This window comes from Dermacentor albipictus, chromosome 4 (genome assembly GCF_038994185.2).
Source record: "Dermacentor albipictus isolate Rhodes 1998 colony chromosome 4, USDA_Dalb.pri_finalv2, whole genome shotgun sequence".
Lineage (NCBI taxonomy): Eukaryota > Metazoa > Arthropoda > Arachnida > Ixodida > Ixodidae > Dermacentor > Dermacentor albipictus.
The window spans coordinates 155789149-155807068 of NC_091824.1; the positions used below are offsets into that span (position 1 = coordinate 155789149).

Consider the following 17920-nt stretch of genomic DNA (forward strand, 5'->3'; position numbering starts at 1 on the left):
GACGCAGTTAGCATCGCGTGTACTGAACCTTTTTCGGGCAAGTCCGTGGCGCATTCTCTGATCCCTAACATTTTTTGTAATTCGTTACTTTTTTCAGAAACTTTTGACGCAAGCTCGCCGCGCCTGGTGTTTTGACGCAGTTAGCAAAAAGCATCTCGTCCATGGTAAGAGTTAGATTAGCGTGTACTGAATGGATCTTAGTGAGACAAGTTTGTGACGCTTTCTATCCCCCCGCAACATATACTTTCTTTCGGTACATCCACTTGTAAAAAACTCGACGAGCGATTGCCAAGATTGATAGCACGGCAGTGTGTTGTTTGCGCAGGCAAAACGTGCCAAAGATAACGCCGAGGAGCACAAAAATCAGAAAGCCGAAAATTCTGTCCTCCGAACTACTGAAAATAAGCTTTGCACCTCTGCATTTCACTTGAGTGCAACTAGAAAGCATTTTGCGAGCGTCTAGCATGGTCTGGCTGAGATCTTCTGTTGTGGCCACCGCTGTGCACGTAGCCTATCATCGCGTCACCTGAGGCCAGTTTGTTTTCAAAACGGGCAGTTTCCAGTGTATTCGTGCTCTTAAGGTGCAGGAAATAATGCCCAATAATGGGGAAATGCTTGGAAATCAATGTTTTCTTCATATTTTAAGGTATTGTGTGGGATGAATTGGGTATTTTCTACGCGATGTATGTAAGAGCGAATTGGTTTTGTTTGTAATGCTGCGCATTCCGCACGTTTCGCCTCTACACGAAATATTCCTATGTCTAAATACCAATATGATCGATGCTTGTGATTTACTTTTTTTTAGCTGATGCCGTTCAGTCCAGCTTTGTACGGTAACTACTGCTGCTTACCTGGTGTGCGATTTTGTAGGAATTCTATTACTTTCTTATGCCTTTTGCCGCCATTACCACGCTGTCATTTGTCGAGAATGACCGGGCCATGCCCATTTTGTTTATCGATCACGCGACGTCACGCAACTGCAAGAACCCGAAACGTCAAAGTGACGTTGACGAACTCATTAGGCGAAGCATAAGGCATGAATTTTTGGCACGGCATCAGGCAGGGTAATTTCAGAAGGCATAGAAAATGGCTGCCCCTCTCATCGCTGTGGTGGTGGCTCTTCGCCGACATAAACTTGAAGAGCCAGACGACGCGTCTGACGTGCCAGATGACCATTTTCGATGGCATTTTTGCCTCTCGAAGAAAACGGTGTGGTGGTTGTGCGAGGAACCGGTGGAGGAACTGGAAGGGGAGCGATCGGGCGGGACTGTCGGTGGAGCGGAAGGTATTGTGCGGGCTGCGCTTCTTTGCCCCCGGGAGATTCAAAGCGTCTGTAGGGAGCGAGGAGACGTCCCGGGTGTCGCAGTCGACCGTGAGCGCGTGCATGCGACGCGTGGCTGAGGCCGTCGTAAATGCAAAGGCCCGCAGTAAGCGGGTCCATCTTCGTAAAGAAGACAAGTTAGGCCAGTTCGTTGGGATCCATCGTAAGGTTCGTTACAGCCCAGCGCCGTGTCATCCTTTTATATGGTCTGTAACGGTGTCATCCTTTTATACGGTCTGTTATATGGCGCTGTAACGAACCTTACTATGGGTCCATTTTCGATTGACGACTGTAGAAAACGCAGCCGTGAAGAAGGGTTTCCCTAGGCTCTGCGCTGTTTCTGGCATCATGGAATGACTGGACAGCAGCCTCAGTTCCATTATTGCGCCCAAGGGTGAGCGCAAGGCTGCGTTCATGTGTCGGAAGGGCTACTGCGCCATAAACTGCATGTCTGTAAGTACACGTCTTGTTTTCTAGTGCTGCTATTTCTTTAGACAGTTGTATCGCACTTCTGAACGCGGACTTTCTCCGTTCTCATTTTCGCCAGATCTTCAACGCGGAAATGAGGATCCGTGGATTCTATGAGACCGGGGTCAGACCACGACTCGCTCGTCTGGTGGACGACATGGCTGTGGCGGCGGTTCCAAGCGGGGTGCATCGCAAATTCCGGGGAATACCTCCTCGGTGAGACAAAAAATTTGTTTTTGACGCAGACACGCTTCGGCAGCCAGCGGAGCCCTGAAATAGGGGCCTCGACCATTAGCGATTATTCTAATTATTCTTTTTATAAAGTTTATATATCCTATCCTATCGGTAGCGAATAGAGCGCCATGTCCGTCCGAACACAAGCTTTTAACTAAATTACAACAACACGTGTAAGTGCCTGCCTGGAGTAGAAAAAAAATCAAACCAATTAGTGCTACAACTGACATTGAAAGTGTTAACGAAGTGACAAGCATGCTACGAAGTGCCTGCCAGAAGCAGAAAAAATGCATGCATTATTGCTGCTACTGTGTCATTGGTTGCATCAATATGTGTTGATTTCTTAATCTTTTGGTAGGCACTGGGTAGTACGCTTCGAATTTGGTTAAGAGTTGGTGTCGAGGCGGACATGCCCAATTAGTGCTTTTACTTGGGACTCGCAACCTCTGAACTCTACCTTCTGAACTCTACGTCTCAACTCGTCAGAGCAGTACTCAATGCACTATTTCCATCTTCATGCAGGTGAGAATGGCTCAGCCTTGGAGCCGTGGTTCCTGACCCGGTTTCTGCCATCCTCCAATGCCGACAGCCGAGGGGTAGCACAATATAGCACATGCTGCCATGCATTCCGTGGTAGAGGGGTGTATTGGGCTCCTGAAGGGCCGTTTCCGCTGTCTGCAGCATTACCGCAACGTCCTCTACGAGTTGGAACGTGAGGCCAACATTGTCGTGGCATGTGCTATGTTGCACAACTTTCGGTTTTCTGAGGGCGACGTAGAACGCGATGATGAAAGTGATGACGACAGCACCAGCAGCGAGGTGGACAATAATGGCGACCCCGTACCACACGGTCTGCCCCGAAACAGTGGGCCTGGGAGGCTAGAATGAATTTTTCGAGAGGGTGGGCGTTCCAAGATTGTCATTGGAATGTTTGGCACAACCCGTGCACAGCACATGCGTTACTTAAGTGTGCGAAGGCAGTTGAGACGTCAACAGTGGCATGAGCATCGCTAGGTGCATACATGCTGCTGTAGTGTCAGCAAGATGTGGTGGTCTAACAGATACTAAATAATTACATTGTGCATTTAATGGTGTGAAATTGCTGACACACATTTTCCATACTCAGTTGTAGTAGTAATGCGAAGCATTCATGATTTCCATAACAAGTTGTGTAATCATAGGTTATGTAGAGCCTAGATTTACAAGTAACACAGAACACATAGTGATGAGGTATAAGATTGAAAGCAAACTAAAATTCATTTAAAACTTTTTGCCATGATTTGCTTGTTGCTGCTGTCGGCACCTAGATGCCATATGTGCCATGGCTGTAGAATGCAGATTTTTGTAGCCCTCTAAATGCGAAGCATTTCTTGGCGAACATTTGCCTCTTTGACATTATCTATCTACCTAGCCGCCTACGTCTTGGTATTATCATGGTCGTTTTGTTTACTTAGTTTCTACCAAAATTGGCATGATATGACAAGAGTGCATGACGACCCTAAATGATTGGTCATGACATGAACATCGTGGCATATGTGTCACGAAAGTCGTGAAACAACTGACTACGTCTTGGTGCAGTCATGGTCGTTTCATTAACTTCGTATGTACCACTCTTGTCATACTATGACAAGAGGTATGACGAACAAAAATGATAGATCATGACATGAATATCATGACCTGCGTGTCGTAAGTCATGAGACAGCTGCGTACATCGTTTTATGTACCAAATTTGGCATAGTATGACAAGAGTGTATGACGAACATGATCAGTCATGACATGAATGTCATGACATGTCATGTAGGTAATGAACAGCCGCCTACGTCTTCGTGCTCTCATAGTTTTTTCGTTAAAATCATCATCATCATCATGATCATCATCATCATGATCGTCAGCTTGGTTACGCCCACTGCAGGCCAAAGGCCTCTGCCATACTTCTCCAACAACCCCGGTCATGTAGTATGTGCCAAATTTGGCGTAGTATGACGAGGGTATCAATCAATCAATATTTATTTATCCAGAAAATCTGGACGGTCTTCAAGGCTAAAAGCCGCTCTAGGCAGCTTGACTGCGTCCCTGAAGGCCGTTACATTGGCAGCATGCGACGTTCATCCTGCAGTTTTGCAAACGCGGAAAATGAAGCAAAGATGTCGCAATTACAGTGGATGTTGGTACTTATGAAGATAACAGATTTACAATATGAAGTGCACCAAACGTTTACATAGTTTAAATAAATTGATGATTTTAATATACGTACTTTAAGTGCAAAAGTGTCTTCGTAGTTGAAAATGGGCAAATAAAATTTACTGCGAAGAATACAGCAGAAATTCAAGAGACATATCGCGAAATAGTTTGAGAGAGACTAACACCTACAAAGGCAAACAAGGTAAGGGCAGTATATAAAATAAGGGATAAATGTGTCCTTCCAATAACCGCAACGTGAAAAATATTGTTAACGACATGGATACAAACTGTCGGCACAGTTCAGAATTTATTCAGAATGGTTGGTAAGTTGAAGTGCCTGTAAACTGTAGTTCGGAAATGAGGTACGAACCATGAGGCGGTTTATCGCGTACGCGTATTAGTGTTATTAGTTTTTAGGCATGCTATCGTCGCAATTCTTTGAGTGTGATAGCATTTCCTGCCGGCAATGCTATCATGCTGATAACGCGCGTGCCGTTCGTTACTGGAAAGTACCGGGCTCGCAGCGTTAAAGAAAGGAAACGCATCAAGGCAGATGACGATTATTGTTGTGTGGCAGAAGGGGCACTCCAAAGGGTGTAAACTGTTCTTAGAGTGCAGAAATGCTCGTTGATGAACACGGTACTCGAGCTGCCAAATTCTACATCCGAATTTGTGAGCCTTGCCTTCTTGGCTTTCCTCAGCATTACATCACGACTCGCACGAGATTTGAACTGGACGATAGTGTTGGTTTTCTCGAAATTTCTCGTGGGCACATGGTGGCATGACTCCACATCGGAAATCGTAATTCGCTAACCGATTGCTGTACCAATTGTCGACACACTGTCAATGACTCGTTCGTTCTCACGCTTCTGGACACCATGAATTTCAACATTAGTTTCTCGAGCACCGCTCTAGATCTGTGACGCGTTTCTTAAGTTCACTAGCATGCTTTTCAAGGGTGTTACACTTGGTTTGCAAAGAGTCATTCGGAATCTCCTGCTCAACTTTTTTTGAAATTTCTGTTTATAGAAGCCTCTTTAGCACCTCTATAGCGCCGTGCGAGAATTCAAGGCTTTTAGGCATGCTTCTTTTCTCGTTACGAAGCTCACGAATTTCAATTCGTAAGTCTCCCTTCAATGATTCTCGTGATGTCTTTACTTCATTTTTGAGTTTACTAAGTTCTGTTTTTAGCTCTTCCTTTACCTTTGCAACGTCCTTTGCCATTTGACTCACACAATGCTATAGCAACAAATTCCAATGTTTAAACCAAGCACTGTCGCAAAAACAAAAGAACGACGCACTGTGGCAGTGACAACGGCGGAACCGTGTAAGAAAATACGGTAATATCGTAAGTTCCCTGAGCACTAACCAGCAGCGAAAACCGACAGCGATTAGGCCAGATGCAACGCCGCCGTCACCAGTGCCAAATGTGGCCGGTAGCAGTCCCACAAACCCTAATATATGCGCTTGCTTAAGCGTGGATGATCGTCGCCGCTACTCGTCGAAGGTTCCGGGCAGCGCTGACAAGTGCAACTTCCGGCTGTAGATTATCTTCATTCGTCGTTTGAAGGCAAAAAACGGGGATGCGCCGAAACGGAGAGACTGAGTGCAGCTGCGCGTATGGTAACCTGCAGCGAAAACCGAGAGCGATTAGGCCAGATGCAACGCCGCCGTCACCACGAACATACATGATAGGTCATGACATGCTTGTCACGTAGGTCATGAAACAGCCACCCACGTCCTGGTATTAAAATCGGCGTAGTACGACCGGTGTGTGACGAAAATAAATGACAGATCATGACATGAATGTCATTATATTGGTGTCGTGTACGTCATGAAACAGCCGCCTACGTCTTGGTGCTTTCATGGTCGTTTCGTTAACTTGATAGGCAGCCAGCACACCGCTTCGCATAGCATCGATTCCCAGAGGGCGTGAGATATGCGGGCTTTCTTTTCTTGCTAGTATCGCTGATACTTCACTGGTCTCTTTGGGCAATGATGGACATTAGCATCTGTCTCCATACTTTTTACTTGGGCAGAGAAACTCGCAAAAGCCGAAATGCATGGTGCACATCACACATTCCGCTCCATCGAACGTGCTGTCGCATGCACGCCTTCTGGGTCTTCCACCATTTTCTCTCGCAAACAAACGCCAAGTTTCTTCCTAGCGACGAAAATGCTCTCAACTGGTCATCCATGTCAAACGCTGTGGCTCCCATGTAGTGCGTTCACGCGTGAGCAGTCGATAGATTTCAACAAAGTACCCTCACTTCTAAGGAGAAGTCAGTAACTGGATCGTTACAGCGTAATATTCTTACAGTGCAAGCTACCACTGAAAATGTAGTAGTGACATGTAAATAAAAGCATCAAACAGAAATGCAGCTTTATTTCAACCTACAGCCTTCTAAAACAAAAAGGGTAGACGCACACATCACGTGCAATAGTCTCTACATTAAGTTACTGTGAAAATCATCAGGCTGCAGCAGCAGAGACATACGCAACTTATCACAGACACATGTCGCAATAAACATTGCAGCACCTTGTAGCTGCATGTAAAAAAAAAATCTGATAAATGCCGAAGAAAACTTTACTCCACAGTTATATAGAATCCGGTTTAAACTGTACCAGAAAAAAAATGTACACATGCATAAATCGTTAAGCACTAACAGAACAAGATCACAGCCAAATGTATAGGCACTACAGGTGAAAGGAACACGGTGTAGTGGTGTTACACGCAGAAAAAAGGCTATAACATGATACTTTTATATTCGAAAAGAGAGACTGATGCATAAATATTCCACACAAACTGCACCACAAGGGCTAACATACAATGTATCACGACCTGTCAAACTACACTGAATGAAAACGAAATATGTGACAGTGAAATAGTTGCACAAGAAAAAATATACATTCAAGCTCTATGCCATGATAAAAAAATTACAAAAATGCAGAAAACAAGAAAGAACAATACAAATGAAATGAACGAACATATGCATGAAATTTTCATAACTCATTTTGTGTGTTTCGCTTCCGACGTTTTAATAATGTCCGAATTCACCCACCACGCAAGAAGTGATTTTCACCATTTGATGAGAAAAAATGAAATTGTAGAACAATTTCAATGCGGCCTTGTGCTTAAATTGACATGACAACAATCAGGCACCTGCATATTTCAGCGCCACAGTCAGAATCCTCGGAACACCAGGCTTACTGGCACTTGTGCCGGTGAGCCTAAAGCTGTGGACACTCCTATTGCTGCCGTATAACTTCAAGTACGAAGTTATGCTGCATCTGCCGTGTTATGCGTGGTTGCATTAAAGGGTGACATAAGCAATAATCTGTCGAAAAGCAGCAATAGTCGGACTTCATATCATCATTACTACATCAGCAAATATTTAATATGAATAATAAAATGGCCTGAGAAATTCCTTGCCTATGTTTCTCATGAGGGCGCTTAGAGGGGCGAGGGGCTTGGCTGGCATTATGAGCAAGAGCAGCCAGCAGCTGCGGAAAGAGGCATTGATTTGCCTCGTGGGACCGGCCTTCCGGTTCGAGCGGATGTTGCTGGATGTCCCGCAAGCTGCGCCCTTCTTGCTCCAGCTGCCGCAGGCTCGCCATTCGCGCCCCATGGTGTGGTTTTAGAAAAACAAAACCGAAATTATTTACTTACAGAAACTCAGTAACAAGGCCTTGGTATGTTATTGTATTCGTTCGCATTTGCAGGCTTTGGATTTCCTGCAATATTGCTTTTGCCATTGTATACTGAGGCAATCGTCCATTAGTGCAATACTTGAAGTGCACCGGCTTAAGAGACCGTCTATAGTGTCCCAGTGCCTAGTGTCCCGCGCACACGCACTCAGTGCTCACTTTCTCCCCTTTGCCTCTATCCCCCTTTCCCCCACCGCCAGTGTAGGGTAGCGACCCGGATGCTCTTCTGGTTGACCTCCCTGCCTTTCCTGTCCTTGCTTTCTCTCTCTCTCTCTCTATACTGAGGCACCAAAAATATATTTCTGGTCCATCAAAATTGGGCCCTGTCATTTTGTCTTCCTTTTAAAATAGGGAAACACGGGGAATGCGGAAGATAAAATTTCTAGACGACTAGCGAACAAAAACAAGGTAAAAGCGGGAGCCAACGTTTCGACAAATGGGCCTGCCTTTCTTCAAGGGGACATATTAAACTTGGGAATTTCAGCCGGTCCGTAACACAGCAAGAAAGTTAGAGGCAAACATTTTGTTTAATATTCCGCATAAAATGCTCACCTCGATTTTCGTACTTGATGTTTTACCTTTTTGTACCATCAATATAAAAAGCTAAAGCACATTTACCTTTGTAGCAGCAGCTTGCAGTAAAACAATCAGTGCAGGGCCGCCTGATTGAGGAAGGGTTACCATCGCTGCGATCACTTTGACGAAGCTATTGTTCTGTCGTGGTGGTGCCCTGTTGAAAGGGGCTCAGTGCCTTGGCTGTAGTCCATCCACTATTTTCCAATGTTTCTCCTTGGGTGGCATGAATAATTCTTGTTGGCCCTTCCTAAAAATAAAATAAAAAGATCGCACGTTGTACAATAGATGCACCGAAAACCACGCAACAATGCAAGCACTTCATGAATAATATTTACTCACCTCAATCTTGTACCTCACGGCTCGCGGAAGCAGTGTCTGAAATTCTTCTCAGACGAAAGTACACCGCTGTGGATCGCAGTTAGTTGTGTCTCATTACGGACTAGCGTAAACGCTCGATGATGCAACCAGTCAGCTGTTCGGGTGCGCTCAACGGCATGGATTAGATGCAGATCTGACAAACATGTGGCTACGGCTCCAAAAATACAGCTTGCATTTGCTCTTCTTTATGCTACGGCAGTTTTTGCGCTGTAGCATTAAAAAGCAACTTTGCTATAGTTACCACGGAAGTATGCTTTTATTAAATATCTTTTTACGTGTGAAATACAGCCCCAGAAAAAGAGAACACGAAAGAAACATCCAGCCAACGGAGACAGCTTTTGATATAACAATTAAAGAAACGTCGTGCATACGCATCCACCATTTCCAAAAACGTTGACGTCACGCGAAAAGGCATTGACATGAAAACAGGTAGTAGTAGTCCCGTACTACTACCCTAATGGACAATCGTTATACTACTACTAAGACTACTACTACCATAGTGGACCTCGTACCATCGTACGTAATAGAAACAGTATCTCCGTGCGAAGCTCAGGAGGAGCTTCGGGGTACTGCTGCTTCCCTGTGCCATAACGTTGGATTAATGCAGAGAAAGCCCGGAACGAGTGTTTATATAGAGGAAAATGAACATTTACAAGGCATCTCGTCCTTAGGAAATTGCTTGTGGCACAGATTCATTGGAGGCTTCTGAAGATTATTCGCAATAATTTTACGAAATATTAAAGCGACGCCGCACTAAGACCGCACGTGTTTGAGCAGCAGCAAGAGAAGAAAAAGAAAGCGCTGGTCAACGCATCCGGCGTAACCGCGTAGCTGAAACCGGAAGCGTGGTTCAAGTGTTAATCCCATAAGCTGGGCGCGCTACATTCCATGCGGCAGCTGTGCCCTATGAGAGTGTCCGCTCTTGTTGAATGTCTTTATGGCCTATGCGGGGTGACGGCTTGTAGCTTCACGTGTGCTGTGTTCTCACGGTTTTTTTTTTTATTGATATGATATAAGGAGATGTTGGCGCGCAATTTAAGGCGCCAACATCTCCACACCTATGTCTATGGCAAATGTCAAATGACACCTATGGCAAATGTCTCCACACCTATGTAGTCGAAAGTCTCAAAAGTAGAAACAATACTGTCGCCTAATAACACATTTTCTAGTCAGCGGGTCAGCGGGTACATACAATATACATGGCAAATGTCTCCACACTTACGTAGCCGAAAGTCTCAAAAGTACACGCTTAGTTTGTGTCGAAGCGATAGACAGAACGAAGGTCACTTCGCTCACTGCTGCTGCCACGCTTCCTCAAGCTAGCGTTTTGACAGCGAGTGTCTGTGGTCATCAAGCGTTAACTGTGCACGTTTGCCTGTATGCGCTGACACCATTGCTTGTTAAGTTAGTGAGTGTTTCGAAGAGACTATGCGGTCCATAAAACCACTATCCTTACTTCGTATGGCTGTGCATTAATTGGCTATCGCAGTCAATGCTTCGCCTTTCGTGCGAAACTGCGACTCTTTTTTTTAAACCAGATTTTTTCATCTAAGGGAAATGACGCAGCCGGATGCGTACTGCTCTTAACCTCTCCAATTAAATGCTATTTAACCCTGACTACCTACCTTGTTCCTATGGATATGTGCCGTCGTCGTCCCTCTATCGTTGTCTCTTCATCACCGTTGTCATTAGATTTTCGTCACATAGCCATCGTCAAACCATCACCATCACACCGTCTTTGTCACGCCATCGTCGTCGTACAGTCGTCGTCACGCAGCCGTTCTCAGGTCATCGTCGTCATACATTCGGCGACATCCCATTGTTCTCCTGCCGTCGTCGACATACCGCCTTCGTCGTTCCATCAATGTTACTCCTTTTTCGCCATTTATTCGTAATAATGCTGCCATTACTTTATCGTGATTATAACTTCGTTGTCATGTCATTATCGTCGTACAATCGTCGTCGTGCGTTCGTGTCGTGCCGCCGACGTGATGCCATCGTGGCCGTTCCATCGTCGTCATTCCAGCTTCGTCAAACGATTGTCTCGTCATACCATCCTCATCGTAACATTGTGCTCCTCATGCCGTCGTCGTCACACTGTGGTCGTTATACTATCTCCGTCGTTTCGCAATCGTTATTCCATTGTCATGCTGTCGTTTTCATGGCACCTTCCGCTGCGCCAGATGAGATAAGCCTAGGGTTTGGTTAAGTTCTTTATATGAAATTATTTGGAGCGTATGCAGCTCGAGAAAGCCAACGAAGGTGACGAAGTAACAAGGCTTATTATAACCATGCTGATATATTATGTTATAACCCGTCGAAATACACTCAAGCAAGCTCAAATTGTTAGTCTTTTAAACTTGAGGTGTAAAAGGCTTTCAGATACTCAATGCGGTTAGCTTAGTGAGCGATAAATGTCGGGGTAAATTATAGGTAGAAACTTCTAGCCCACGAAGTTTCGAATTCGGTAGCCGGCACTGACGTAAGTGCGCTTCGCGCAGGCCATGCCTCAGTCTTGGGTCGCCCATGTGCCGAAGTTGAAAATAGCTGCACAGACCCTCTAATATCCGCATGGAGAGACGGAGTGCTGCTCGGCGTGGGACAACTCGGTACACGCTGGTGCGGACTAGTTCCCTGAAAAGATCGAGAAGAGGGATTTAGCCTGTCAGAGATCGAAGCTTCCACCAATGAGAATGAATGTTTTGTTGTCCAGGGACCGTAGCTTCAGCAAACAGTGGGGCCAAATCGCATGAATCCTGTTTATCTTATTGCGCCATAAGAGTGAGTAAATCCAGATGGCGTGTCTTACGATATCCCCCGCCTCGTTTGTAACTCAAAATGAGCGACATGGTCTAACATGGTCACTACGTCTCGCTCGTGCCTTAAGGAACTCGAAGGCAACTCGCAGATGACCGTAAACTCTAGAACTGCGTGGGTGGCAGATTGGAGGAGGGACAGTTTTGGTTGGACATATCCGTCTACCATGCATGTCGGTGTGTTTGATAATGGATTACACTTAAATCTGCAGGACAGTGAAATGTGCTAGACGCGTTTGGAATTTTAAAAAGGATCGTGGCTGCAGAAGACTAGTAATACTACTACTTGAACCTTAGTGGAACGACCGCAACAGATAAGCCTGTGCAACCGAAAAGTATATAAAACGCGATATCATTTATTACACGCCAATTTGCTGACACGCGGTTTCTGAGCTCGTCATATATCCAATTTCCGTAGTTAGAACACATTATTTATTAAAAATAGGCCGTGACGCTGTTCCACCTTTCCAGATACATTTATGGAAGAGGCGTAAATTTACATCCCTAGGATAAAAATGTCAAAGCAATAAGATTGACAAATTAACTTTTTAATCTTTCGCTGTAGGGCACATGTTGCAATTGCATTTTGCAAATGTATTCGCAATGGCAAATAGAGTTTTTATCAAATTTAGCGGACGGATTGCTCACAACGGACTGTGTCGTAGGGTTATTTTCGTCTGAGGAACCATCGCTTCGCTACACTGCCCGGCTTAAATTTCGCTAATGGAACAGGTGCCTAAATTAATGAATAAAACTGTAATGAATGCTCCTATTTGATTAGACAGCGGGACATGGCATTTTGTCGCGCAAGTAACGTCCATATATTCGGGTAATGCACATAAACGAAACGAATTGTGCTAATGCTCATGTGACCTAGCAAAATATTGTCCGAAGTAAAACACGTACTCACGTACTGTATACATACTGCTCAAACTTCTAATATTCTTATTATACAGTCTTCTTTGACCTCAAAAGTTTGTTCACACATTATTCTTGTTAACATGATTCCACAGAATCCCTGCGTACCCGTGGTCATATATATGCGTATGCGTAGTCATATGCGTAGTCATATAGTCATAGGAAAACTGCGCTCAGTACCCTCTTCCGTTCTCTTCAATGGGTTCTCTTCATAGGACAGTTCCTGGGCACTGTTTATCGAAATAGGCCCCCAATGCACAGAGCCGTACTAAATAAAGAGAAAACATTGGAGAGAGAGGGAAATATGACGCTTGGCTTAACTGTGCATGGGAAAGAAACCACAGCGTAGAAAGGCATCGCCATAAGATGGCGTATGTGGCAATGCGCGGAAGCACATGTCGGCATTTTAAATTAAGCCTATATCAGTGCTGACTGCCAACTCTAAAAATGGAATGACTTGAAAAAGAACTCAGTGTCAGCCACAGCAAGCGGCTAATTAAGATGCGCAATAGCCTTAAAAGTCAAAGTGTGTGCAATATCCAGCGCTATTGTATACCAGTGAAAGGTCAATTCGCTCTAGAATTTTCAGACATACACCGAGTACTAAGCATACGGTAAACATGCCTTCGTCTTTGGTACTTATAAAACACGTATCTGGTGCCACTCGTTTCTAGAAACAGACACAGTACGTGAAAGTGATATTTAGTTCAACCGTGCCGACACAGGGCACTGAGCCAGCACCCCCACTATGTTTGCTTTAATTATAATCTGTGGTACTATTTCCTTGCTATTTAACCATACTTTCATTGCTTCCAAGCATTTCGGCACGTATGTCGCATGTTCTTTGCCCAATTTTGGAAAATTTTAAAACGCTGTTTGATGGCAAAATTACCTTTTTATCACTGTTTTTACGGCTTATGTAATGGCTCATAAAAGCGGCCTATTCATTGTATATATAGGGTGTCTTAACTATTATGCACAAAGATCTAAAAGTATGCAAAAGCCACGTAGCTGAGCAGAACCAAGGTATTGTTTAAATTCAGAGCGCGAACTATTGGGACACAAGCTAAGGCACACGAAAAGACAGGACACTGCGCTACTTGCAACCGAAAGTTTATTCGAAAGGTTAGAAACTTTAAATACACAACATGTCCTATGTCCTATGTTCATGTCCTATGTCCTCTCAAACTGGCCGTTGTCATAACACTACGCTAAGGAGCATTCGAATTTCACAAAATGGAATGCACACACACATCTTGCAATGCACATAAGAGACTGCAATTCACAAGGCAAATTCACATCCAAGTTTGAAAACTTGACAGTCCCTTATAAGGACAAAGATCGAACAACAAGAGAAGTTGTAGAGGCCCGCGAGATAAAAAGGGGGCAGGGTGTGTCAGTCGTGATTCTATAGCGCTTCGAGACAGTAAAATATCTTTCCACACATGGCCTAACACGTGGCAATTTTTTTGGCGTGCTAAACCCGAATAATAGTCATATTTTGTTGGTTTTTTGTTTATTTTTCCTTTAATGTCGTTTGATGACGTTCGATGACGTTTGATGATATAGGACATATCGGGCTTTTAAAGTACCTAACTTTTCGAATAAGCTTTCAGTTGCAAGTAGCGGCGTGTTCTGTCTTGTGCCTTAACTTGTGTCACAGTAATTCGCGCTCTGAATGTAATCATGCTTCCACACCAATTCGCCCACTTTTCGCTTTGATCAAGATAATATCGTTTGCCGTCGCTTGGATATAGATTAGTTTTTGCATTGCGCCTAATTACGTAATTAATCTAAGTAATGAGCTCAAATATTATAGTTAGATTAAAAGTGTTAATGAGAAAATTGTAGAGCAACAATGAAAAACTCTTGATACAGATTTCTTTTGCTCAATACGTGCTACATAACAGTGTTTTTCCGAGCGTGAAAGAAGCCTGCGAAAACACGCAAGTGTTCCTCGAGCGGCCAACGGCGCGGCAATTTGGCGAATTTTTTCAGCGAGTGAGAAAAAGTTTAGGTGGGTCAAACAAAGATACGCGAGTTATAATTACCAGGTGTTGGAATACAATATTCTATTCTTTCCGCACAATTTCAAGCTTACAAAAGGTGCTGTATATCCACAAGGTACTCAAGCACGTCCTATTTAGTGTGTTTAACAAAAGAGGATTGAAAATAGAGACATTGGGACGGAAATAAATTGGCGGGCGTCAAGTCACAGCAGTGATAGACATAATTATGCGATAACCGACCATAAACTGTCTAGGTAATTAAATTTCGCTAATCTTTACTCAGTGACTTTACCTCCATACTACAACTACATTAATGAGTGGGGTTGGTGACGAGCGCATTTATTCTTAGTGAGAATCTCTATGCTAACATCTGTTTTCACACATCAATCTCCAACTTCAGCGATGAAGTAGGCTTCCACTAGACGCAGCTTTAACACGCAATCCTTAAAAGGACTCTATGTGAAAGTTATTGAATGGTGAGTTTTAAAGTCCGAGGGAAACTATGGGCTACTAACAGACGGAATTAACTTTGACCCCTGTGTTTTTTTCGCGTGGTGATGATGTTAAATAAACGATCCTTTTTCTATTTCACGTCCATCGAAGTATAGCCACCGTGGCTAGGAATCAAACATGAGATTTTGTGCTGAGAAGCAGAGAGCCATATTTGCGAAGCAAGACCCGAATGGGTGCTGGAAAATGGTACGTGGAGCGCCAGTGCTTCTATTACGCCGTTAGTGTGATGAGGAAAATGTCACAAGCAGTGCCAGCAACCAGACTAGTGCTAAGTGGACATGCCATTAAATATCTGCTAACATCTATTCCGCAAATTCACAAGGTACGATTAGCTTACCTTAAGACAAAGTTTAAAATGGAAAATTGAAAGCTTATGTGTGGCGATCGAATAATTACTGCGACCCGCTTTTGATATGCAATCCGGCCTAGAAGAATTGTTTTCTCTGAAATCGCTCTTATCTGCTATGGAGGCTTAGTGGCATGGCGGTGCACTGCTAAGCAAAAGGTCGCAGGATCAAATTCGTGCGCATTTCGATGGGGGCGAAATGTTAGAACTCTCCGTTACCATGCGTTGGGTTCAAATTACTAAACCCCAGGTAGATAAAATTAATCCGGAGTCCCCCATTATGGCGTGCCTCATAATCAAAGCGTGGTGTTGGCACGTAAGCCTCCGAATTTCCTTTAATATGCTACACATGACAGCTGGACAAAAGTGTCAGTGAACCGTCTGCGGTCCTAATGTCATAAAAGCAATGTCATCATATTGCCTTTATGTCAGCTATAAGTTTGCCATAGTCAGGCAGATACACCGCCTTTATACGCTTTCTTAATTTATGTTTTAAACTTTCTGCATTAAAACAAAAATAGATATACAAGCATGAGCAAGCATAGAGCAGTTCTTACCTTAAAATGTTTCGTGGCTTCTTTCTATCGAAAGGTAAGATCACGCGCTGCCAGGAGCATCGTCGAGCTTTTCGGTTGCTTGCATCACTGCGAGGCAAAAATCGCTCGCGTCTCGGAGAGGTGACGCCTGGGGACCCCTTTTAATAAGAAAGCGAGGTGTCGACTGTCTTTGACGAGCGGCTCAAGAGGGGAGTCAAGGACAGGCTGTCGATCGTCTTGCAGCGAGTCGTATTTCTCACTCGTTGGATGAGAGTGGCTGTGGCAAACACCAGCATTAGCGCTAAACCATAGTGGGGCTGAAGTCAAAGGAGCTACGCACATCGAAAGAGCCACATACATTCACTTTTGAGCCCTATGAACGAAATGCCACGCAACACGTCGGTACAGCTAGAAAAGCGGCAGTGGATAAAGGAGAGGGTAACTCAAGGCTGTTCGACAGTGATAACGCTGGGGCTCACAAATTGTTCAAGAGGGATACAGAAAATGTGGGAACTGTGTGGTAAGGCACTCAGCGGAAACGCCGACTTCCGTCTCCACTGTGTGTCTATAAGTGCGTGCGCTGTAAGCAGCAGAGAACACAGGCGTTCTCTCCGTTCTACGAGTGGCTAGAATCCACGCGACGGGGCTAATGACACCGTGCAGCGGAGGAACTGTGTTGTGTGTGTGTCTTATCGAACCTTGCTTAACGCTGGAATGTTGTCAACTGCGGCGGACTACCAGTGGAATTTGGGACTTGCAGTTTAGCCGTGCGAAAAATCACAGTAAGCATGCTTTGGTGTATATTTCCATGTTTCGAATACAGTTCAAATAGTTGCTGGGCGTAGACAGACTTGCATTCGCCATATAACTAACCTAAACTGTGAGATTTAGTGCGTCAAATTTTCATGTCCAGTGTTGCTTAGTGTGCAAAGAAACATCGTTCATGTGGTTGCGACCATTTCTTTTTATGATGGCATGCAGTATCTTAAATAGCACCTTTGCTCACCCGGTAATCATAAGCCTGCTAAAGCTATCGCAGGACACTGTCTCACTGTCTCGTTTGCTTAAGACATGACAAAAATTGAAATAGTGTAGGTTCTTTCGTTGATCAAGTGCAACTTGTTCTCTGACGAATATGATATTCCATGCAACGAGTACCCGAGTGATTTGTACGGAATGTGCATGCGCTCGAACTTTAATTTGATTAGTTTTTTTTTGTTATAGCAATTATACTGACGCTCGAAGCGCAGAAACGCCGTCCGCGCCACCATTGTCGCCCTTGCCAACTGGACAGATCATGCGCGGCTCGCGCGCGTAAGATTAGAATGCCTCCAGAGATGCGGAGTGTGTTTGGCTAAAAAGACGACGAAGTGGAGTGGACGCACCGACAACGCTACACTCAATGAATCACCTCAGTGGTGAAACCAGGACCACGTTCTGCCTTCCGCTGCTGGTCGGAGTGTTGTTGGCATGTCATTATGCGCGCACTATAGCATTTTTGTGGAACTGCTGTGTGTGCGCACTGCTCCGAGTGGAATGGGCAGTGAACGACGACGTTGTCTAACATTTCACAGAGCGCTGACTAACGCCTACGATTTGCCGTCCTCATCTCGTGTGCAGTCGAGGTGTGAAGCCTGTAACGCCACTCTGGACACTCATCCAACAGTCGTCCCGCCAGCGTTGTGAGACGCCTGGTAGCTGCCAAGGCGCTGTTCCTACTACTCCGTGAGAGCTGCCTTGCATGCTGCGTCGTGCCAACATATCGCGCAGTGCCATAGCACTCACTGGTGACTTTAGTTCTTGCCACGTGTCATGGGGTTTTAAAACTGATTTAGGTGGAAAACTCCTGCCGAAAATGGGCTCTTGATTATAATCTTTCTTGTCTAAATTCAAAAGTTGCTACGTTCGCTCACGGC

At 44.7% G+C, this 17920-nt stretch overlaps 2 protein-coding genes across 4 annotated transcripts in view; one reads left to right on the plus strand and one right to left on the minus strand.

Moving 5' to 3' along the window:
- LOC135903823 (galactosylgalactosylxylosylprotein 3-beta-glucuronosyltransferase S-like) overlaps positions 1–17920 on the minus strand; it is a 135936-nt gene that overhangs the window by 22687 nt on the left and 95329 nt on the right. Inside the window, exon 1 of one of the 3 annotated variants that reach the window (XM_065434236.2) lies at positions 16026–16240. The exons of the other annotated variants lie outside the window; for them this stretch is intronic. The gene's annotated coding sequence lies outside the window, so the exon portion shown is untranslated. Of the gene's footprint in view, positions 1–16025; positions 16241–17920 lie in introns of those variants that run through there. 3 annotated transcript variants of the gene reach the window in all.
- LOC135903824 (neuropeptide F-like) overlaps positions 1–17920 on the plus strand; it is a 137976-nt gene that overhangs the window by 569 nt on the left and 119487 nt on the right. The window contains exon 2 of the mRNA XM_065434237.2: positions 98–164. The gene's annotated coding sequence lies outside the window, so the exon portion shown is untranslated. The remainder of the gene's footprint in view (positions 1–97; positions 165–17920) is intronic.